At 39.5% G+C, this 24563-nt stretch overlaps 1 protein-coding gene across 3 annotated transcripts in view; it reads right to left on the bottom strand.

Annotated features, from left to right (window-relative positions):
• CDH18 (cadherin 18) overlaps positions 1–24563 on the bottom strand; it is an 839398-nt gene that overhangs the window by 281646 nt on the left and 533189 nt on the right. The gene's annotated exons all lie outside the window — the stretch shown is intronic.

Below are 24563 nucleotides of genomic sequence, written 5' to 3'. Positions count from 1 at the left end.
CCAGAGTAGTGAGTTAACTTTTCTTTTTAAATAGCCTCCCTAATTTATTCCCCATGCTATGTCACCTCCAGTTACCAACTGGAAACCCAAGAATCAAAATAGTGCAATATTAAACAGAACAAATTTCCAGCCTGACTGGAAGCAGAAGTCACATGTGGAGGAGACCCTGATTATGAGATGTCCACCTCAAATTTTCCTATGAAAAAGGCTAGGATACATCAGATGACATTCTAATTAGCACTCAAGCTTCAGGGTGCACATCTCACCCAAATGCAAGCCAAATCCAAAACAACAAACGCTTTATAGTTTGCCTATCATACGAAAGTAGAATCCCCATCTCAACCAACTTCATTGTAAGTTAGACCCATCCAGGGCCACATAAAGGCAACACTCACATACCCACTCCCTCAAGACACTTCTGGCATTGCCCCCAAATTATGACCCAGCTCTCTACTTGAATTGGAGTAGAGTGGAAGGGGCAGCAGGATAGGGCTGTGTAATCTCTGACAGAACAGTAGCAGATACCTACTCTGCATGGGAGCTTCAGTGGTGACAGCAACTGTCCCTCTCCCCTGTGGAGGCAGTGATGGCAGCTGTGATATATCTGTTTGGATGGGTAGTCTGGGCCTACTGTATTATTCTCCTGTCACACAGTCCTCAGCCGGAGTGGCATTGACTGAGAACCGCCCGGAACAGTAGGTCTTGGAGTAAACACCCCACTGTCATGCATAGGCCAGCTCTTCTTCTGCTGGTGCAAATAGAAGAAAGCACTGACTTTCTGACATTCATGTGTGACAACTGCTGTGTACTGAAGGGTACAGTAACCACTGGAGCCAGTGAGCCTGACTCCAGTCACGTGACAGGGCTAGTAACCCATACCCATGTCAGCTGACTGGGGTAAACAAATAAAGTTCAGTTGACTCTTACTAGCATTCATGTGTGAGTCACACATTTATTAACCTAGTATGAAGAAGCATTTACAGTTTCTAGTAAGCTCCATTACAAAATATCAGATGGTGTTAATTTAATTAAAAATTTAAAAAGAGATGCAGATAAAACTCTTAATCATTCCTCACTTCTGATACATTATAGATGTCACCACATTGAAGCATACCTTCCTTACAATGTTACACCTACAGTTGTTCCATTTTCAGTTCTCCATGCAGTCTGTAAAGTTTGTCAAAACTTAGGGAAATGATGACAGTTTTGTAACATCACTGTTGCCAACTCTCATGATTTTTTTGCAGTGACGGGATTTTAGCTGTGGCTAGAGCCCAGTCTGAAGATGAAGAGAGAAACTCCAGCCCTCTAGCCAATTTGAGCCTTGAATGCCTGTCCCAGTTGCCTGCCTCCTGGGGTAGAGCAACCAATCACAGCTGCTATGGGAAAAGCAGTTTCCCCTTCCCCCCACCTCATAATCCCAAAGCCATGCTCATGGAAGGAGAGGGGGAGTAGTGAACTAAAGAATTCCTGGAGCTGACACCCCCCGCAAATCTGGAAGGGGGAGAGGTGACCCCATTGCAGCCCCCAACCCAAAAGACTGGAAGAGAGAAGTGAAGAACACCAAGAGGAGCAGAAGTGTGGCTGAGAAAACATGGGGGTGAACTGATGGAAAGAAGGGCTGCGGGGGGCAGAACTGATTTGAAAGTTGGGGCAAAATTAATTTCTGGGCAGTGGATGGGAAGACGTGGGGTAAGAGCACCTGAAGCATGGGCCAAATCTCTCTCTCTCTCTCTCACACACACACACACTAAGGGAGAGCTCAAAAATCTAAAGACAGACCAAAACCCCCACTATTTTATTCAGATATAACATTATCAATTAATAATAACATTAAAATGTACATGTTTATTAACATTGCACTAATAATATTAATAAATACATATGTTATTATTAATGATATAGTAGTAAATTGCATTTAAGGTCTGACTCATGATTTTTGATCTCCTGAGATTGGCAATGCTGAGTAAAAAGCTAGTGACATTTTCAAATAAGTTCTGATAACCCCACCAACCATAATGAGGAAAGGATTTTAAAGGAACACTATCAATTTCAAAATGTCATTTTATTATTAATATTGTGGTAGCACTAGGAGGCCACCACTGAGATTAGTGCCTCATTATGTTGTTCATACATGTATTAAGAGACAGTAGCTGCCCTCAAAAGTTTCCAATCTTAATAGACAAGACAATAAAAGGGTGGGAGAAAGAGTATTATCTCCATTTCATATGTGGGAAATGAAGACACAGTGATTGAGTGATCTGTCCAAGGTCATAGAGGAAGTCTGTTGTGGAACTCAGCCTAGACCCATGCTTTCCTAAGTTCCATTTCAGTGCTTTAACCAAAAACTTTTTTCTCTAGATCTTTCTTCATTTCTATATGAAAGTCTCTGACCTACTATTTTTACATGTAACCTTACCATACAGAAATTGCAAGTGGTCAAATAAAATGTGGTGCGCTCTATTTTTCAGTCTTATTTTTGCATTAGATATTTATTTGTATTGCAGCAGTACATGGAGGCCTCTATTAGGGATCAGGACACATGTAAAATTAAAAAGATGTTTCTCCTCCAAGGAGTTTATACAATCTAAGTAGCTAGTGTCCAGTCAGTTGCATGTCTGTGTTGATAGTGAAATTCACATTAATTTTACATATCAGCATGGTGACATCACAGTAATGCCAACTTAGGGGAATTCATGTGTACACAGGTCCTATAAGAGCGTGTGATAAGAGCAGAGGAACAGCCAGAAGGGTGTCTATTCACCTCTCTAGGACTCCTAGAAGAGGCTGAAGGATAAAAGCTGGGATGGTGTCTCCCCTTTGTGGTTCCCCATATTGTTTTAGGGCAAATGAAATCCAACGATCACAATCACCACAGCATGAAGCTCTGAAAGGTAAACAATGTGTAGCAAGGTGACACTGGTTTTCTAGTCTCTCCCCAGGCTGTTTGCAGAATTGGAAGAGAACTGAATGGGAAGGCAGAGTCTATGAGTTACCAGCAGGGGTGTAGCAGGACTCTGAGCCTCCCTGCCTGATCTGCCACTGTCACAGATAATAGCAGGGACTGTAAGCCATGTCATGACCCCTCTCCTGCGTGAAAGCATCAAGTGGGGATAACCAAGGTAGCTGTTAGGTGAAGAGAAGCATTGAAGCTCTCTCCCCTGCTAGTGCAACCCAGGTAATCATCAGAAGGAGAGAAAAGAATATTAAACATGTATGAAAAAGTGCAAACTGAAGAAAAATCATGAAGTGGCAGCAAGTTGGGCACAAACTTTAAGATGCTCATTTTAATGACACTTTGAAAACATAGGAGATGTCAAATTGATTGCCTTTGAAGACTATCATAAGAGATCAGATGTGGAGCTGGAGCACCAAGTTTGGCCTCCAGAATAACATATAAAATAGAAAAAAAAAAAACCCTTCTGTGTTAAAATGAGATACGTGTAGTTCCCTCTACAGTGCATTGATAATCCTGCAGTCTTATAATTCCAGCAATTCTGCAGAGGATTTCACTGAACAACAAAGAGTGCCTGTTACAACAAAAACAAAACAAAACCCCTCCTGTTCCTGCAGGGCTGAAGGAAATTTTGAAACAGCTGGACAGCACTTTTTCAAGAGAGTCAAAATATAACGGTTATATTTTGACTCTTGAAAAAGTGCTGTCCAGCTGTTTCAAAATTTCCTTCTGTCCTGCACTTTTTCATACATGTTTAATATTCTTTTCTCTCCTTCTGGTGATTACCTGGGTTGCGCTACCACATTCATCTACAGTGGCTTTTAACAGTAAACACATGCAAACTGCTCCTAGAATATTTCATTTGTCCCTTTTGCAGAGAATGTTGAGCAGGGTGAGTCATGGTGGAACCTGCTTGTTGAGAAGAAATAGGCACTCAGAGTCTGGTTTTCTTCTTCCTTGGAACACACAAGACCAATTATACTAACTAACATCATCATCACCGAAAGATGAAAGGAAGAAGGGAAATGAGTATAACTGTAGATGCTTTAAAAAAAACCCACTGTTCTCCCCTTCTGGGTTTAATATCACAGTTGGAATAAATCTGTTTTGATTAGCACCACGCTAAAGATATCTTTGGGGGAGAAAAGAAAATAAACAGTATACATTTTTTAAAAAAATCCAACAGCCTTACACTGAAAGAAGTTATTAATATTGTCTTTATTACTTTTACTCTTGTTATTGCTTCTTGAAATGGTAGGAGAGATCTAAGAGTTATGGTCTGTTTTCCCATTGATACTATAATGAGCCACTAGGGGAACTAGAAGCAACTTACTGCCACACAAATTATGGCAAGTTTTTGGGGTTTTTTTTAGGTTGTATAATTAAGGGGAGGTAGTGCTATTGGCAACAGGATTAGTCTTTAAATTCCTCACTCCCCGCCTCAGGGAGCTGAGCACTGTAACTCCCCTTCTGTATATTTCTAACCAACTAAAGCTATTATCTTTTTGTTTACCATAAATAGTGCCTGTGACTCACTTTGTTTTGGGGAACCTGCCTCACAATCCCAATATAAATGTATGTGGCTAGCCCCTGTGGGAGAACCACAGTGTATTGCAATGGTGCAAAATCCATCATAAAGAAATCTCCCAACATTTACAACTTGAAACAGTGCAGCTATATCATCTCAAGAAGTGATTTTGTTAGTTCTCAGAAGGTAAACATACTGGGCCTGACCTACATACCCAACTGCTCCAGGAACTAGTATTGATAATGCTATAGAAGTTATAATATCAGTACCTGACATAACTGAATAATTGCTGATGTGGGCACTGTGCTATTGAAGAAGCTGTCTTTTAGGTGTGATTTAAAACAGAAGTCATCTTGACTATTACCCTAGAGACCCAGTTATTATACTTGGGGCATGTAAGAAGCCCACAGCAATTTTTGCAAGAGGAGGCCAATAACCATCCTTATGTGCTCATCTAATTACAATGTGACATTTTGGTTGGATATGATATTGTTACTTCCTGTCCTAAGCTCTTGCATAGTGTTTCTGTGCATTTGTTATCAGCTGCTATGTTACACTCCATAATTCTTTCAGTTTTGGTAGCGGGTAAAGTGATTAGACTAGACTGATGGACAAACTATTTATATCATTTAGCAAAATGCATAAATGCTTTGGGATCCATATGGATGAAAGAAGTCCTCAACACTGAAGGCCTGCAACATATGATAACTCCAGTCCTGTACCCACACACTTGTCTTCTACATGTTTTTGTACTGGAAATAACATTTTTGACTAATATTGATTACTTGTAAACTATATTCTCAAGTAAGTTTCAATTGGTAAGCATTTGCTCAGAAAAGTGATCATCAGAAATGATTTCCTTGTGATTTTTTACACTTTAAATATTCCTTCCCTCCCCCTCCCCCGTGGCTACTTGAAAAGCCAAAGCACTGAAAGCCTAATTAATCTTCTTGCTTTGGCACATAGCTGGAATCCAACTGAGTGACTGTAGTCTAAGCATAGAAACAAGAGCAGCACTTTAGGGAATGCATGCACCTAGCAGGGACCTAAAAGCTTCAATTTTTAAGCTCCAACAACAGTATAATGATCTTAGTGATCTTACTATGCTATGAACAAAAAAAAAAAAAGGGGGGGATGGTCATTTTATGCCCTATAATTTTCAAATGCTACCTACATATGGCATTTGCTTGAAGGCACAGAGCCATATAGCTGAACTTGACAGTTTTTCCTTCACTGCCCTGCACTTTTTCATTGCCATAAATGGGAGATGAATTAGCATACAGCTATTTGTTCTAATGAGAAATTCATTCCTTTCTGAGAATACCAGTAAGAAATAATGTGTGCTTATCATACATAAACTGCATTTTTGGAAGCATAAGCCAAATATTTACTATGCTGCCTTTCCCCCCAATTCTTATTGTCTAACTTATAGAGGGTTTTTTTAAATCTTTTAATTAAACTTAGAGTCTAATTGCTTGGCTCCCCATAATCCCCTTCATCTGTAGCTTCACTGAGGCATCCATGAAGGGAAGCTCAAATTACCAGCTAGAACCAAGCACAGGTATTAGAATATGGCCATTTATAGGGTCCTACCAAATTCACGGCCATGAACAATGTGTCACGGGCTGTGAAAACTGGTCTTTTGTGTGCCTTTACTCTATACTACACAGATTTCCTAGGGGGAGACCAGCATTTCTCAAATTGGTGGTCCTGACCCAAAAGGAAGTTGCAGGGGCAAGTCACAAGGTTATTTTGGGGGGCGGGATTGTGGTATCGCCACCCTTACTTCTGTGCTGCCTTCAGAACTGGACAGCCGGAGAGTGGCGGCTGCTGGCTGGGAGCCCAGCTCTGAACGCAGCGCCCCGCCAGCAGCAGCAGCACAGAAGTAAGGGTGGTAATACCATTCCATGCCATCCTTATTTCTGCACTGCTGCCTGCAGAGCTGGGCAGCCAGAGAGTGGCAGCTGCTGACTGAGGGCCCAGCTCTGCAGGCAGCAGAAGAGAAGTAAGGGTGGCAACACCACAGCATGCCCTCCTTACTTCTGCGCTGCTGCTGGTGGGGCTCCAGAGCTGGGCTCCCGGCCAGCAGCCACCGCTCTCCAGCTGCCCAGCTCTGAAGGCAGTTTCTGCCACCATGAGCAGCACAGAAGTAAGGGTAGCAGTACCGCAACCCCATCTCCTACAATAACCTTGCAAACCCCCCCCCCCCCCAACTCCTTTTTGTGTCAGGATCCCTACAATTACAACACAGTGAAATTTACTATTTAAAAAATCCTTTGACCATGGAATTGACCAAAATGGACCATGAATTTGATAGGGCCCTAGCCATATATTAGTTTAAATAGGCACATGACTTATTTGTACTTATTATACCGGGTAGATTTGTTTCTTTGTGTGTTGTTTGGTTTGGTTTTCTACCTTACAGAAACAAGCTCGCTGCTTTCTTTTTACATATTTAGCTACAATCCACCCCGGATGTAAACCCACTGAAGACAATGGAGTTACATCAGGGATGAATTTATCCCTGAATGAATTAAAGAAGAAAAGGCTCAGATTTCAAATTCTCCACTTTGTCAAAACAGGTCACCACCACATAGTAGCTCCTTTTAAAAATATTTTCTATCACAAGAAAGCATTTCAAGACATAGTGTTGCATCTATCTGCATTCACCCTGGTAATAACTGCCACTGTGCATTGATAGAGATGGTTCTTCAAAGAACGCCATAATACATTCAAAACCTAAGAATAAGCATTCCCAGCACTTTGCTAGAGGTGATTGAGATAAACATGACATTACTAAGGAAAACATGTGTTATCAAAATGCATGTACACCCACATTTGGAAGTTATTCAACTTTACTAGGGGTCTTCTAAGGCTATTCAATTAGCAAGGTTGATTATTATGTGTAATATAATTGGAGCCATGACACCAGACAGTAATTTTCAATGTAACACATGAGAAAACATTAATAGCAATACAAAGGTAAATAAGTGGATAGCTTGTACTAATCTATTCTTTAAGAGCCATCCAAGATGTATAATGTCATGACTGAATGCTGTGGAAATTCAGCACGTTCAGTAACTTGCTGGTGCTCCTTCAAGAAATACCAAACATCTTTAGAGGTACAAAGTAAGTGAAAGCAATTAATTAGCCTCAGATCTCCAAGTTAGAATGAAACCAACACTTATAAATCTAAATAATCTTCTGTCCTAGAATTTTGTATTTTAAACTAATAACAACAAGTAAATTTATAACAACCACCACCACTTTACATAAGACAGAAAAGAGATATGAGGGAAAGAGGGCCATGGCTGACAAGGACAAGCAGTGTTGATGGGAAAATATAATTAATTGATCTCATTCTGTTGGTATTGCCACAAAGCCTGAAAGAATTGTCCAGATTGGATTAAAAGAAATTGTGGTACTGTTTGATGTGGTGGTGTCGTTCTCCCCCCACCTCAGCCCCCTCCTCTATCAAGGTAGAGGAGAGAGATAGAACAATCTAAAAATTGTGAACTACATTTACATTCATAGGGCACATGTAAAAAAGGTATCAATGTCTTTTGGACATGACCAGCATTATCTTGACAGCAATAATCTATCTCAATTTAGCGTCTACTATCCTCCATGAAAGATAAAGGGTGAGAAGAGAGCTGAAGAGAAGAAGCAAGTACATGAACTGGTGAGCATATATACTGTACAGATGCCCACTGTGAAGGATGATTCAAGCCAGTTTCCGAAATCCTTTCAGTAGCATTACAAGTAGATTAATTTCCTGTGCTTATTTTGATCTCACAACAGTTTTATATTGGTGTCCTTCCAGTAACTCTGACAGAATTCCTCCTGATTTATGTTGGTGTAACACAAAACACAATCATGTTCCCTATCTTTCTTTTTTGTTTTTGGTAAATTGCCAAACAAGATTTTCACTTTTTGAACTCCAGATCAGCCATTTAAAATCAAATCACCTAGGTCATTTTATATCTAATGGTGATAGAGAACAACGGCAGAAACAAGGTGTTACTTATTAAACTCTTTCAAGCAAGTCTTAATTCAGTCACTTTAAATCAAAAAATTAAAACCCTAGAAAGCAGCAGGCTGTCTAGGCATTTTCAGCTGGAGAGCAGAAGGAACCATGTGGCCACAATCAATCAGTACTGTGGGGCAGATTACCTGACCTGCTGTAGTAGCACCATTCAGGCAGTATTGGGGGAAGAGAAACCACCTGCAGATCCCTTACCAGGCTTCCCATGGCTCCCAGGCTCTCCAGCAGACTGCCAGTTGGACTACAGAGGACCTGGGAGTCTCCAGGCTATGAGGCTCACAGTGCTTGTTCACTGCCTGGCTAGCCAGCGCCCCAGATAGCTGATTCCTGGATTGCCAAGCTGCTTGGTTAGCTGCCTTCCCAAGCAGCATGGGACGGTGGCCAGCCAGGGAACTGGGCAGCCCACCCATCCCCCCCCCACAAAAAACAAACAGCCAACAAGCTGAAAAATTCCATTTTTGTTCTGTGATGATTTTTTTCTTGAAATCCCTTCCCACAAAAAACAGTTTGTGCTTTTTGACTTTTTGCCCCAGTTTGAGATGGGAAAACATTCAGAAACTTGTTTTGTAGGAAAGGATTTCCATTTTCCAGCCAGTTCTAGGGCAATAACTGGTTATTGGTTCTCATCTTCTCCCATCTGTTTCCCACATCTGCTGAACTGCCCTTGATGCTGGTGATAGTGGGTACCCATCCTTTGCTATGCAGTCCCCTTGGCTCAAGCAAGGCCAGATAATTCCTATCCTGCTCCCCTGAGACTCCAGTGCATCTGGCAGCAAGCTTCCAAGCCCAGACAGACCAACTTGTGCTAACAGGGCTCAAGCTAGCACATTAACAATAGCTGTGCGGACATGGCAGCACGGAAGGGAGCTTGGGGTAAGCATCCACGGTCAGATCCAGAGGGCAGGGTGGGCTGGAGTTTATGTGGCTAGCCCAAGCCACAACCTCAGAGCTATAGCTTTTGTTTGTTTGTTTGTTTTTTCCATGCTAGAGCAAGCCCCACTAACATAAGTCTGTCTACCTGGGCTGGGAGGCTACCCCCTGCTACAGTGTAGATGTAATCCAGTAGCACAGGAGGCTATGGAGTAGTCTCCTTTCTCTGCAATGCAGCAAGCAGCCAGAGAGGGAGTTGAGCTGCTGACCTGCTGCAGCAGAGACAGGAGAGTAGCTGCTCAGAGGCTACGCACTAGAGCCTGAGGCAATAGGAGTACAAGTGGTAAGGAGTTCTGAAGGCCACAACATTTCAGCTTAGAAACATGGTTTAGGGAGCACTTTTTCAATTAATAACCTAATCCAAATTTTCTTAACACTGTCCTGCTCAAGAGCCAACATTTAGAGCCTTGTGGACACCCTTATGCTAGAACACATCTTCCCTTGTGATGCAGTAAATATATACAAGGCTTCTATTAGAAATACCCAACATATCAGGATCTCAGTTCTTACCTGGAGTTAAAGTTATGAGTTCATGAGGTCAGACTAGATGATCGCAACGGTCCTTTCTAGCCTTGGAATCTGTGACTCTCCATGGAATGCTAATCGTGACATTATGGCAAGTGAACCAACAATCCATATGCGGAGATAATTTGGTGAAATATTACATCTGAGAAAGCAGTGTTTCTGCAAATGGCAAGGGACATTACGTCAGCTGAGATAAGAAGTAGCTTGGCAGTGCCAAACTGGGGCCCTTACACAGATATGGTGTGATGGTGTAATAGCAAAGTCTAGAATGTGATAAACCCAGACTAGATTAGTGCTGGTCATTTAGAAAAGGTGGCTCATTTTGTTCCCACCTGGCATTAGGTTACGCCTGGTGGGGGAATTATGTGTGAGTTGATTGTAAGACCGAGCAGAGTTTGTGAAACTGAAGCTGCCTTCTCTGCATTACATGTCCTAGCCTGTTGTCTAAATTGTTTGTGGTAAGAAGAGTATTATTTACTTCGTCCTCATGTTATGTTTGAGCCTTTATATTGTAATTCAGAAAGAATCTGACAATTTTTCATAGAAAAAGGTTGTTTTTTTTCCCCATTGGAAAAAGGGGGTTTATCAATATTTTAAACAAAAACTTCAAAATAAATATTTCAGGGAAAATCCCTTGACATTTTTTGATATTTTTGAAAAGTTTATGGAATTTTTTTGTAATAATCACTTTTGTTCTTTTTACAATAATAATAAATAATAATGCTAATAATAAACTTTCCCCTCCCAAGAAAAAAAAAGTGATACAAAAATTTCAAATGGTAAGAAGTTAGAGAAAGTAACACTTCTGTTTTTAAAAGTGTCATTTTCTTGCCCTTTTTATTTTTAACCTTTTTTATGTTTAACCTTCCTCCCCCCTTTGTTAACACTTAAAAGTGAAAGTATTCCTTTTTTTCCTAAGAAAGTAACACTTTCAGCAGTTTTACTGTTTTCCAACTGACAAAACTTGAAAAACAGAAAGTGTGGCATTTTTTTTTTTCCACAGCAGGAAAATCTGAAAACTTATTTCCCATAGGAAAATTCACATGAGAAAAAAATCCCATTTTCTGGCCAGCTCCAGAAATAATTATATAATGTTTGTAAAAATAATATTGAAAGTTAAACATATAATTGGCAGTGCTTAGTATTATAGTAAATAAAACAGCAGCATTAGCATAACGGTGACATATTTTCTATTTAAAACAAAACCCAAACAAAAGAGCAAACAAACAACTATTTTTATTGAATCTTCTGCTGTATAAACTTTCTAAATGAATATTGTGTAAGTTAGTGTAAGTGATTGAGCAAATACTTTTTTGTAATACTGTGTGGATTCTTCACTCCAAGAGGGGCTATATATTTATAACTTTCTCCTCAACATATAACTTGGACACCTCCCAAACATTAATTTATTCATCCTCACAACATCCCATGATGTAGGAAAATGTTATAGCCATTTAATATATGGGGAACTGAATCATAGTGACATTAGTGACTTGCTCAGATTGTGGCAGAGCTAGGAACTGAGTGTCAGTCCAGTGATTTTCACAAGACTATCCTGTCCCTACCTGTATGAAACCTTTTTCTGGATTTTACTGTTCAAATATGTGATTGAAAGGGTGCTGTTTAAATTGTTACTGTGTGGCTGTGTGACTAATTTTGGTGGTAACATATAGTAAAAGAAACAATGAAGACCTGATGTATTGTGTTCGGAGGACCCATGATTGCTAGGGAGAGAGTCACAATAGTGCAGATATTTGGAACGACAAAGCATGACATTGAACTGGAAGAACAGAAGGCCTAAGTGCCTGCCATTAGTAGAATACTCTCTACTCTTCCAGATACCAAATCACAGAATCAGAAGTGTAGGACTGGAAAGGATCTCAACAGGTCATCTTATGCAGTCCCCTGCATTCAAGACAGGGCTAAGTAATAATTAGACCATTCTGACAGGTGTTTGTCTCACCTGTTCTTAAAAACCTTCCATGATGGAGATTCCACAACCTTCCTAGGCAATTTGTTCCAGTGCTTAACTACCCTGACAGTTAGGAAGTTTTTCCTTATGTCCAACCTAAACCTCCCTTGTTGCAAATTTAAGCCCATTGCTTCTTTTCCTAGCGTCAGAGGTTAACTAGAAGAAATTTTTCACCCTCCTCCTTGTAACAACCTTGTATGTACTTGAAAACTGTTAGCATGTCACCCCTCAGTCTTCTCTTTTCCAGACTAAAGAAACCTTTTTTTTTTTCCCAATTGTCCCTCAGAGGTCATGTTTTCCAGACTGTTAATCATGTTGTTGCTCTCCTCTAGACTTTCTCGAATTTGTCCACATCTTTCCTGAAATATGGTGCCCGGAACTGGATATAATACTCCAGCTCAGGCCTTATAGTGCGGAATAAAATGTAAGAAATATTTTTTGTGTCTTGCTACAACAATCCTGTGAATATATCCCAGAACAGTGCTCCTTTTTCTTTTGCAACAGTGTTACATTGCTGACTCATATTTAGCCTGTGATCCACTATAAGCCCCAGATCCCTTTTTATATTCCTCCTTCCTAGGCAGTCTTTTCCCATTTTGCATACCAGCAACTGATTGTTCCTTCCTAAGTGGAGTACTTTGTATTTGTCCTTATTGACTTTCATCCTGTTTACTTTAGACCATTTCTCCAGTTTGTCTAGATCATTTTGAAGCTATACTCCAAGCACTTGTAACCCCACCCAGCTTGCTATCATCCACAAACTTTATAAGTGTACTCTCTGTGCCATTGTCTAAATCATTTATGAAGATATTGAACAGAACCAGACCCAGAACCGATCCTTGCGGGACCTCACTCAATATACCCCTCCAGCTTGATTGTGAACCACTGATAAATATGCTCTCGGGAATGGTTTTCTAACCACTTATGCACCCATCTTATAATAGCTCTATTTTGGCTATATTTCCATAGTGTGTTTATGCACATAAAGACAGTATCAAAAGCCTTACTAAAGTCAAGTTATACCACATCTGCTGCTTCCATCTTATCCACAAGGCTTGTTACCCAGTCAAAGAAAGCTTTTAGGTTGGTGTTACATGATTTGTTCTTGAAAAATAAATGCTAACTGTTACTTACCACCTTATTATCTTCTAGGTGTTTGCAAATTGATTGCTTGATTTGCTTCATTAGTTTTTCAGCTACTGAAGTTAAGATGGCTGATCTGTAATTCCCTGGGTTGTCCTTATTACTGTTTTTATAGATTGGCAATGTGTTTGCCCTCTTCCAGTGCTCTGGAATCTCCTCCATTTTCCATAAGTTTTTGAAGATAATTGCTAATGGCCCAGTCAGCTCCTTGAGTATTGTTGGATGTATTTCATCAGGCCTGACAACTTGAAGACATCTTAGTAATTTTTAACTTTGTCTTTCCCTATTTTATCCTCAAATCCTTCCTCAGTTTCATTGGCGTTCACTATGTTAGTTTTCGGATCACTACTAACTTTTTTTTGTGAAAACTGAAATAGAAAAGTTTCAGAGTAACAGCCATGTTAGTATGTATTCGCAAAAAGGAAAGAAGTACTTGTGGCACCTTAGAGACTAACCAATTTATTTGAGCATAAGCTTTCGTGAGCTACAGCTCACTTCATCGGATGCATACTATGGAAAATGTAGAAGATCTTTTTATACACACAAAGCACGAAAAAATACTTCCCCCCTCCCCACTCTCCTGCTGGTAATAGCTTATCTAAAGTGACCACTCTCCTTACAATGTGTATGATAATCAAGGTGGGCCATTTCCAGCACAAATCCAGGGTTTAACAAGAACGTCTGGGGGGAGGGGGGAACAAGGGGAAATAGGTTACCTTGCATAATGACTTAGCCACTCCCTGAAGGATGACCCAACACTCTCACAAATCTTGGGAGACAGGCCACAGAGTGGGTTTGTGTGTGTGTGTGGGGGGAGAAAACCTGGATGTGTGCTGGAAATGACCCAACTTGATTATCATACACATTGTAAGGAGAGTGATCACTTTAGATAAGCTATTACCAGCAGGAGAGTGAGGTGGGGGGGAGGTATTTTTTCATGCTTTGTGTATATAAAAAGATCTTCTACACTTTCCACAGTATGCATCCGATGAAATGAGCTGTAGCTCTCAAAAGCTTCTGCTCAAATAAATTGGTTAGTCTCTAAGGTGCCACAAGTACTCCTTCTCTTTTTGAAATAGAAAAGGCATTTAGCTCTTCTGCCATTTCCACATTTTCTGTTATTGTCTTTAACTCCTCACTGAGTATGGGGCTATTCTGTCCTTGTCTTCCTCTTTCTTCTAATGTATTTATAGAATGTTTTCTTGTTACCCTTTAAGTCTAGCTAATTTAATCTTATTTTGTGCCTTGGCTTTTCTAATTTTATCCCTATGTGTTTGTGGTTGTTATGGGTTTTTTTTTTAATATTCATCCTTTGTAATTTGACCTAACTTCCCCTTTTTGTAGGACTCTTTTTTGAGTTTCAGATCATTGGTTATTGCCTAGTTAAGCCAGGGTGCTCTCTTGCTGTCTTTCATACACAGTGGGATAGTTTGCTCTTGTGACCTTAATAATGTCTTTGAAAAATTACCACCTATCAAACTGGTTTTCTCCTTAGACTTTCTTCCCATGGGATCTTACTACCAATTCCCTAAGTTTGCTAAATGGTGTAGTTTCAATGAATACTTATAACTAGAGTTGACATTAGTTCCAGCATATGGTCTTTCCGAAACCAGAAAAACTAAGAGATAAAATTGAGAATGAAATCTAAATTTCAAACAGTGTCCTTCAGTGAATGTTCCCCAAATGATGAGATGATGAATGAATTAGTGTTAAGACTGTTAGAAGATGATTTGTATGGAATCTTAAAAATAAAAATATGGATAGACAGACTTAAGAGATAAAGAAATGCACACCAGGGAAAAACTAAGAACTAGACTATGTAACTAAAGGGGACTGTTTTTTTTAACAGGTCTATGTCATCTTGTCATGGACTTTTTGGTACCAAACATCTGGGTGCAATGACATCTTGTCCTGTTTTATCTCACCATACTGCTCTTGTAGTATAATGTTTTATTGGTGATGTTTCAGAGTGATGACATATCATCCACAGAAATAAATATATAAGGCCAGATTCACTGAAGCAGGTGCAGAGAGTTTTAAATTAAAATTTACTCCTCCAGCCTATCCCCTTGCATGCTCTGATGTTATCTCACTCAAGCTTGAAGAAAGGCAGCTGGCATTCCTGATGCCTGCACTCCCTTGGGGTTTCTATCATGAGTGGGCAGCTTCAAATCCACCAGGAACTGAACAGCAGCTCCCCCAGCAATAGACATTGATAAGGATATAATGTATCTGTGTATTCCCTAACTATGCCCTGTTTATATCTGTTAGCAAATATTAACCCTTTTAGTTCTTTCTGTATATTTGATTCATTTATATCTTAACTATTCTTTAGAATATTTAACTTCAACAAAGAGTATGTCTGAGTTCTAAGGCCCAGAACATGGGTCCTTGACCAACAAGTAACCCTATTCAGGAATTTTATGCATTATATGCTGTATTTTAACGATCTTGGGTGCCTTCATGTCTATAAAACTTCAGAAACCGTTGGAACCCATCTCCTTAACATATCTATAAGCTTACATATGCATAGACTTGGGAAACTAATAAGGGATGATTATTACAGCAGATGTTTTTTGTTGTTTCAACAGAGAATCAACAGGGAAGAATGATTGTGGGGTAAGAAGGACCCACAGAGATATTAACTTGAAGAATTGTTAGTCCTCTGAGCTGTAAATAATCATGCCTTCACACTTAAATCCGGTAAACTGAGAATGTATAGAAATGATATAACAACATGTGTTTCTTTGACAAAGAAGTCTTCTTTGTGTACAACCTTATATGACAACAATGGTATGGGAACTTATTGGGGGAATGGAAACTGCGTGTCCCTTCAGATACAGTGAAGGAGAGACACAGAGCCAGCTCTTGGTGTGACAACAAAGGGTGTAATGTATCTATTTATTTCCATATTCTGTATAGTGCTGTACTAATCTCTGATTGATAATCTTTGATTAAAGCATTCCAATTGAGCCTGTTTGACAGTCTTGAGTCATTAACTCAGACACACAACAGCCCCTTCCACAGCCAGTGCTCACTCAATTTTGGGGCATCCCTGGCCTACAACCGCTCCATCAGAGGGTGCACATTTTCTACAACTAGAGTCCACCCACTTGTTGAACATGGACTCTTGGCTGATTTTAGTCCATAGCCTTGGATGTACAACTCCTTAGTCCACAAAAATATGTAGATGATATGTCTCTGATAACTGATTTCTTAGAAAAAGGAAATGCAGTAGATCTAATCCATCTGGATTTGAGTAAGGCATTTGATACAGTTCCACATGGAAAGTTATTAGTTAAATTGGAGATTCTGGGGACTAATATGAGAATTGAAAGGTGGATAAGGATCTGGTTAGAGAGGAGACTACAAGAGGTCTTACTGAAAGGTGAACTATCAGGCTGGAGGGAGATTACTAATGGAGTTCCTCAGGAATCAGTCTTAGGACCTTATTTAACATTTTTATTAATGGACCACAGCACAAATAGTGGGAGTGTGCTAATAACATATGCATATGACCCATAGTTGGGTAGTATTCCCAATACAGAGGAGAACTGGAATATCAAACAAGAAGATCTGCATGACCTTGAAAACTGGAGTAATAGAAATGGGATGAAATGTAATAGTGCAAAGTGTAACTATTTAGGGACTAACAAGTAGAATTTTTGCTGTAAGCAAGGGACTTATAAGTTGGAAGAGACAGAGGAGGAAAAAGACCTGTGTGTTTTGGTTGATGACAGGATGACTGCAATGTGATGCAGCCATGAAAAAAGGCTAATGCAATCCTAGAATGTATCAGGCAAGGTATTTCCAGTAGAGATAGGGAAGTGTTAGTACCATCATACAAGGCACTAGTGAGACCTCATCTGAAATGCTGTATGCAGTTCTGGTCTCCCATGTTTAAGAAATTCAAACTGGAACAGTTGCAGAGAAGGGCTACTAGGACAATCAGAGGAATGGAAAACTTATGTTAGGAGAGGAGATTTAAAGATTTAACAAGAAGGCTAAGGAGAGATAAGATTGCTCTTTATAAATACATCAGAGGGATAAATACCAGGGAAGGGAAGTAGTTATTTAAATTAAGTGCCAATGTTGACACAAGAACAAATGGATAAAAACTGGCCATCAACAAATTTAGGCTTGAAATTAGACAAAGATTTCTAACCATCAAAGGAATGAAGTTCTGGAACAGCCTTCCAAGGGAAGCAGTGTGGGCCAAAAACCTGAATGGCTTCAAGACTGAGCTTGATAATTTTATGGAGGGAATGACATGATAAGACTGCCTACAATGGCATGTAGGTGGTCTGTGACTGCTAGTCGCAAATATCCCTAATCACCCATGATGAGACACTAGATGGGGAGGGCTTTGAGTTACCATCATTCTTTCCCAGGTGTTTGGTTGATGGGTATTGCCAAAATGCTCAGGGTCTAACTAATTATCATATATGGGGTCAGGAAAGAGTTTTCCCCTGAGTCAGATTGGCAGAGACCTTGGGGATTCTTTACCTTCTCCTGGAGCATGGGGCACAGGTCACTTGCAGGTTTAAAACTAGTGTAAATGGTGGATTCTCTGTAATGTGAGGTCTTTAAAACATGATTTGAGGACTTCAGTAACTCAGCCAGAGGTTATGGGTCTATTATAGGAGTGGGTGAGTGAGTTTCTGTGACCTGCAATGTGCAGGAGGTCAGACTAGAGGACCACAATGGTCCCTTCTGGCCTTAAAATCTATGAGTCTGAGGAAAAGGTTGTGCTACAAGTGGGACATGGTACTGATGAGGAAAGGACACCATACCATGAACATTATTGGTAATCCAAATGAAGTGGTCAAAGCTGTCTGCTTCCTCTTCTTTAGAATAAAACTTCTTCCCTTTCATACCTGCACTATCACACACAGGATTTTTCCAACAACAATAATGCCACTGAAGGATACAGAGATTGGCAAATTTGCCTAGAAGACTAATGTCTACATTGTGAAGCCTTGTTTTTGTTTCTGATTTTCCTATTAGAAAAGACTCTGATATTCTGTGTTTTGCTATGTTCTTTGGATTATTTACATTGAAACTTACATGATATTCATCAACTATTTAGATGAAGTAAGCAAAAAACAACAACTAGATCTGTATGAAACCGAGTAGTTTTGTTTCTCAGGTGTTTGCGTAAATATTTTCTTTGGTTCTCTCTGCAATGTTTTGCTTTAAGATTTTGGATTCATTTTAACAAAAATTCAAAGTGAGTTTCATTTGAAATTGCTGAGTTTCACTTGACATAGTGTCAAATCCATTTATGTAACTTCATTGTGAAATCATTTATCATCAGTGATACGATCATGGAAGTTAGCATTAGAAAAGACCTATCAATAACTCAATTTTTCTGGCATATATAGAAGGTGTTCTCTAGACTATGCTGTAAACACTTCATAGTTTATTTTCTAAGGTGGTCTGGAGTGATGTGATTTATAATAATACATTTTAAAGTGTTTTTCTTTTCCAGATTCAAATGTCCCTGTAAGGAGACTTCCATTATGTCCCTGCCAGAGCTCACTGACTGGATTTTTTTTTCACGATATTCATCCTACATTTTTCATTTCTTAATTTTATTAAATCACTCCTGTTTGTACCACATTGTTTCCCCATACTGCATGGCTACCTCACTGAAATATGGTTGTACATGACACTAAGTAGATCAGATAACTTGCAGCGTTTTTCCCCCATGGAGATTTGTTCTTAGTCTCTTGCTTTGAAATCCAGTAAAAATACCCAACTCATCATCAAATCATCAGGTGTCTATAGTAATTATTTTTGAAAGGTCAGATCACAGCTGGAAACCTTTATGGCTAGATTGTGCTTTAAGGCATTGTCCTGAACAAAGGGCAGTGAGTAGACAGCTCTACCCCAGGAGTACATGCCTAGAGGCACTGTACCTTGGAGACACCTCTCTGAGACAAAACTGCTGCTTTTTCTGGGTTCCCCTGGAGTGACTTAGCTCTGCTGCTCAATGCATCAGGGATCTGGAAACAAATCTCAATCCAGTTTCCATCTTCACCAACTGCTCCAGGAGAAAGGAACTATGTGAGCACAGAGAGCTCACTCTCTCCTGTAGGTATGGGTAGCCCACACCAGAGGCGGGGTGTGTGTGTGTGTGTGTGTGTGCGCACACGTGTGCTCTTATTTTCTATGTCTCTCTTACATAGATGTAAAACTGAAGTAACAGTTGAGTCATTTTACCAAGTGAGGGAAAAACAATACGGATAATATAAGATCCTGATTCTGCCCCCCCCCCCATACTGAATAGTGCCTTACTTTGAAAGCAGTCTTACTAAAATCAATGGGAAATAATGTTCTATACCAGCAAGGAAGACAGTCTTTAGTGGGACATATGGAAACTATTTTAAAATCGAAGGATCAAAAGCAGTCTCCATAAAACATATTTCTAAAGAGTCAAAGAAAGTTGGTAGTTTGGATGTTTCTTGACTTTAGCAAAGCTTTTGACACGGTCTCCCACAGTATTCTTGTCAGCAAGTTAAGGAAGTATGGGCTGGATGAATGCATTATAAGGTGGGTAGAAAGTTGGCTAGATTGTCGGGCTCAACAGGTAGTGATCAATGGCTCCATGTCTAGTTGGCAGCTGGTATCAAGTGGAGTGCCCCAAGGGTCGGTCCTGAGGCCAGTTTTGTTCAATATCTTCATAAATGATCTGGAGGATGGTGTGGATTGCACTCTCAGCAAATTTGCAGATGATACTAAACTGGGAGGAGTGGTAGATACGCTGGAGGGGAGGGATAGGATACAGAAGGACCTAGACAAATTGGAGGATTGGGCCAAAAGAAATCTGATGAAGTTCAATAAGGATAAGTGCAGGGTCCTGCACTTAGGACGGAAGAACCCAATGCACAGCTACAGACTAGGGACCGAATGGCTAGGCAGCAGTTCTGCGGAAAAGGACCTAGGGGTGACAGTGGACGAGAAGCTGGATATGAGTCAGCAGTGTGGCCTTGTTGCCAAGAAGGCCAATGGCATTTTGGGATGTATAAGTAGGGGCATAGCGAGCAGATCGAGGGACGTGATCATTCCCCTCTATTCGACATTGGTGAGGCCTCATCTGGAGTACTGTGTCTAGTTTTGGGCCCCACACTTCAAGAAGGATGTGGATAAATTGGAGAGAGTCCAGCGAAGGGCAACAAAAATGATTAGGGGTCTGGAACATATGACTTATGAGGAGAGGCTGAGGGAGCTGGGATTGTTTAGTCTGCAGAAGAGAAGAATGAGGGGGGATTTGATAGCTGCTTTCAACTACCTGAAAGGGGGTTCCAAAGAGGATGGCTCTAGACTGTTCTCAATGGTAGCAGATGACAGAACAAGGAGTAATGGTCTCAAGTTGCAGTGGGGGAGGTTTAGATTGGATATTAGGAAAAACTTTTTCACTAAGAGGGTGGTGAAACACTGGAATGCGTTACCTAGGGAGGTGGTAGAATCTCCTTCCTTAGAGGTTTTTAAGGTCAGGCTTGACAAAGCCCTGGCTGGGATGATTTAACTGGGAATTGGTCCTGCTTCGAGCAGGGGGTTGGACTAGATGACCTTCTGGGGTCCCTTCCAACCCTGATATTCTATGATTCTATGGTTTTGATGAGATGAGTGTTTACTCCTTTTCACCTTCTACCCACACTGCTTCAAATATGTAGCTGCAGTAGATAATAACCAAAAAAGTATTTTGCTCTCTGCAAATAAGTTTTTGAGGTGCCAAAATGCCACTTCTGCAAATACCAACTTTTGCAAAAGCACAACAGTCTAATCTTCACACAAGGCACAGTTACCTGGGAACAGAGCTAAGCATAATGATTTTAAATAGCCCTCTCAGGCTAAAAATCTATTTATTCCCATTAAAGGGATACTTGTTGAAGCATGACAGATGTCTGCTGAATGAGCCATTAAAAGAACAACTATATCTCAAGCAGGGTGGACACGCTAGTGCTTACTGATAGTCTCAGTTTCTTTGCAAAAGGAACAGGAGTACGTGTGGCACCTTAGAGACTAACGAATTTATTTGAGCATAAGTTTTCGTAAGCTACAGCTCACTTCATTGGAGGCAGTTTCTTTGGTGCACCAAGAGGAATTTAAGATTTGTAAATTTAGATGCCAGTGGGGGTGGTGGGACAACTTAGGATGCATAGTACAGCAGCTGCAAAGAACTGGAGGCTAGAGCTCTGGATGATGGAGGTGGAGGTGAGAGAGAGATCACTGACTTAGATTTATTAATTCTATTCAGGTTCTTATACTGCCATCACTGTCTTATCTGAGCATCTTCCAGTAACAGTTTAAACTAACCGCACTCACGTGCCAGTATGACTTAGCAGTAATTATCCTGAATCATAATTTCGGGTATATCACCTGTGCCATGAGGGATGCAGAAAGAAGAACTTTGCATTCCTCTCATATAAGGTCTTAAACTCTGCTACTTTGATACAGCATATTATTACTTGTTTGTTTTACAGTAGCACCTACAAGCCTGTCATGGATCAGACCCATTACTGATTTAACATGATAGGAAAATCTACCAAGCACAATTTAAAACAAACAAACCAACCAACCACAAAATAAAACAGCTGAGTACTGGTAAGACAAGTGACAATTGGACTTTTGCCGAGCTACTTACTGAACTTGTACAGTCACCATTTTTGTAATGAGTTGGGACAAGATTCTTAGCCCCAAATAAAGACTGCACCACAATTGGAATAGTTCAGATTTCCAACAAAATTCTTGACTCAAAATATTATAAAGTAAGAACAGGTATTTTAGATGCAGAGTGTAGTAGCCAACAACTTGAAAGAATAAATATTGTATTGGGATGCTTAATGCTATAATAGTCCTTTAAAGTATATCATCTCTGTTTAAATTACATTCCCCCCCCAGACAGTGTGTTCTCAGCAAAAGTCAATTCAGTCCTGTTATAACTAAGTTTAATGGGCTTCAAAGTAGTTGTTTCTTTTCCAGCATGTCATACTTTTATGTGAAATAAAGCATAGGCTGTCGACTATATATGCTGAAATATGTAATTTGTGGTCTTTTTATGGAGAATTCTATGAAGAATACATCTCTCCATGAGATTTCCAACTGACTGTTAATAGGAAGTAAAATTATAGCTACAGATCTTCTGTCCTGCAGCAAAGTCTTATAATAAATCCCACAGCAGGGTCACCTGCTTCAGTCCATCTTTTGGAATAAAAACCTGCTAACAAAATTGTTTCTGATTATGAGTTTGATGGTTTTGACAGTAAAGCCCTAAAGGGATATTCAGCACCCTATTGATTTAGGAGAGTAAGAATCAACACCATATAAGATAAATACATCCCCCCCCCAAAAAAAAAAAACACATTATAAACAAGTTCATTCGTGTAACCTCTTTTCTAATTGTCATAATTAAAAACTAATCTTATTTGTTCACACAACAGGATACTCAGCCTATTATGAAATTGGTCATTTAGTTCAGAGGAATTTGGGACACATTAAAACAAAGATTTTTGTTTAATTTTAAGGATAGTGTGTGTATGTGCGAGGACTGCACATTCAAACATTTAAGACAGAGAAAACTAGTATAGTCAGCACTGCACCTCATAGTAAGCGTCTGTAGGTATGTGTCTGTTCTGTATATATAGTATTCCTTTTGAAAATCACATTTTCATGACATGTTCAGTAACCACAGAACACTGTGGCTGTATGAGAGCATATTTGTAATGTATATCTATCCTGGGTCACTTAAAATAAAAGGATTTTGAAAAAGATAATATGTGTTTAAAAACCCATTCAGAATTATTACTAAGTCTTTAGTTCCATTAGACATTTAACTGTTGTTCATTTAGTGCAGTCCGAAGTGCTATTAGTGGATTAAAATAAATAGCATGAGCTCAGAGTAACTTGAATGAGAGAATTTGATTTGTAGCATGGCCCAGTGAAAAAACAATGCAAAGGGCCCAATTCTGCTCCCACTGAAGATAATGGCAGATGTTCAATTAACTAAAATAGGAAACAGGATTTCATTTATCAATGCATCAAAAGAAAACAAATTCTCCTTCATAGCAAAGCCCTTCTAATTTGCTGACCACTGGATAAAAACTCCTAAAAGTAAGTCTTACATTCCTTGGTTCCTTCCATTTGCTTTGCAAAGGTTAACAAGTTATGAATAAGTCTCCGATGATTTGATGGTTTCAGTTCAGTACAGATAAATATACAACACTTTTAATGTACACATGAGTCATATTTGAATTCAGCAAAACTCTGAAAGTAAGTCTGGAAAAATCATGAACAGAGAATCTCTCTTGAGCTTTCCAGGACCCCTTCAGATATGTCAGAAATCGTGGCACTGCTTATAGCAATACTTGCAGAATTTCAATGCTTCTGCCTAGTTGCTCAGGTAAGACCAGAAAGCTACACAGCTGTGCAAAAAAAAAAAAAGATACTGTAGGTTATAAATTGTATTTCCATATCTATATTACTAAATTGAATTAATTTTTAAGCTAATTTATTTTACCCATTACTTACTGGGAGACTAGAGGGTGGGGAGGGTGGAAAGGTGGTTTTGTTTTTGGATTTCTAATCTAGTCAGTTTCATTCTTGTTTTTAAGTAGGTGCCAGTCAATTTCACTTTCCAATTCTCATACAGTAGCACAATATTCTTAGATTTGAGTTTTACACACTGCAGGGGAGGGTTCATTTGTTAAAGTACTTAGCAGATGTTGTGAAGGGCACAGAATACATTTATGCTTCAAAAGACTGAAGTGGCATCTAATTTGTTTCTGCAATTCAAGATACTGGTTTTAATTAAAACATTCCATGGGGACACTGATACTGACCTCCTTTATCTAGCACTTTGAGATCTACAGATGAAATACATGACATGAGAGCTAGGTATTATTTCTGGTCTGGGTACTGTATTTTACTTGTTTCTTTTACAATCTCTCTCTCTCTCACACACACACACACACACACACACACACACCCACCCCTTCCTTCACACACTCTTCAGCTTCTGGTCCCAACATCTGTAATATAGAGGCATACAACTGTTTTAATTATATTTAAACTTTTTGTTTTCATATATCACTAAATGGTTTGTTCATAGATGCATCAATTATTTTATCTGAACCAGGTTGCATATTCCTAGCAGTCATAAATAACTTGGTTATGTTAAAGCTTTTTTATAATTCAATGCACTTTTTAAAATTTTATTTTATTTATACAGTATGCTAAATCCCACTGGCCATTTCTCCATATTTGATTAAAAAGCATACGTTCTACCCAAGAAATAGGAAAGATTACTTTGATTTCAGAATGTAATCTTGACCAGTTCTACACAATATAGAAGGGGGGTCTGCATTACTATACAATGTGGAAAGGATGAAAGGTAACCTCAATAAATAGTGAACAAACAGTATTCTGCATTTTTGTTCATGCATAAGCTTCATTTCCAAAT

Source organism: Lepidochelys kempii, chromosome 2, assembly GCF_965140265.1.
Source record: "Lepidochelys kempii isolate rLepKem1 chromosome 2, rLepKem1.hap2, whole genome shotgun sequence".
Lineage (NCBI taxonomy): Eukaryota > Metazoa > Chordata > Testudines > Cheloniidae > Lepidochelys > Lepidochelys kempii.
Note: the sequence above shows the minus strand (reverse complement) of the source record. Positions and strands in the feature narration are given on the sequence as shown.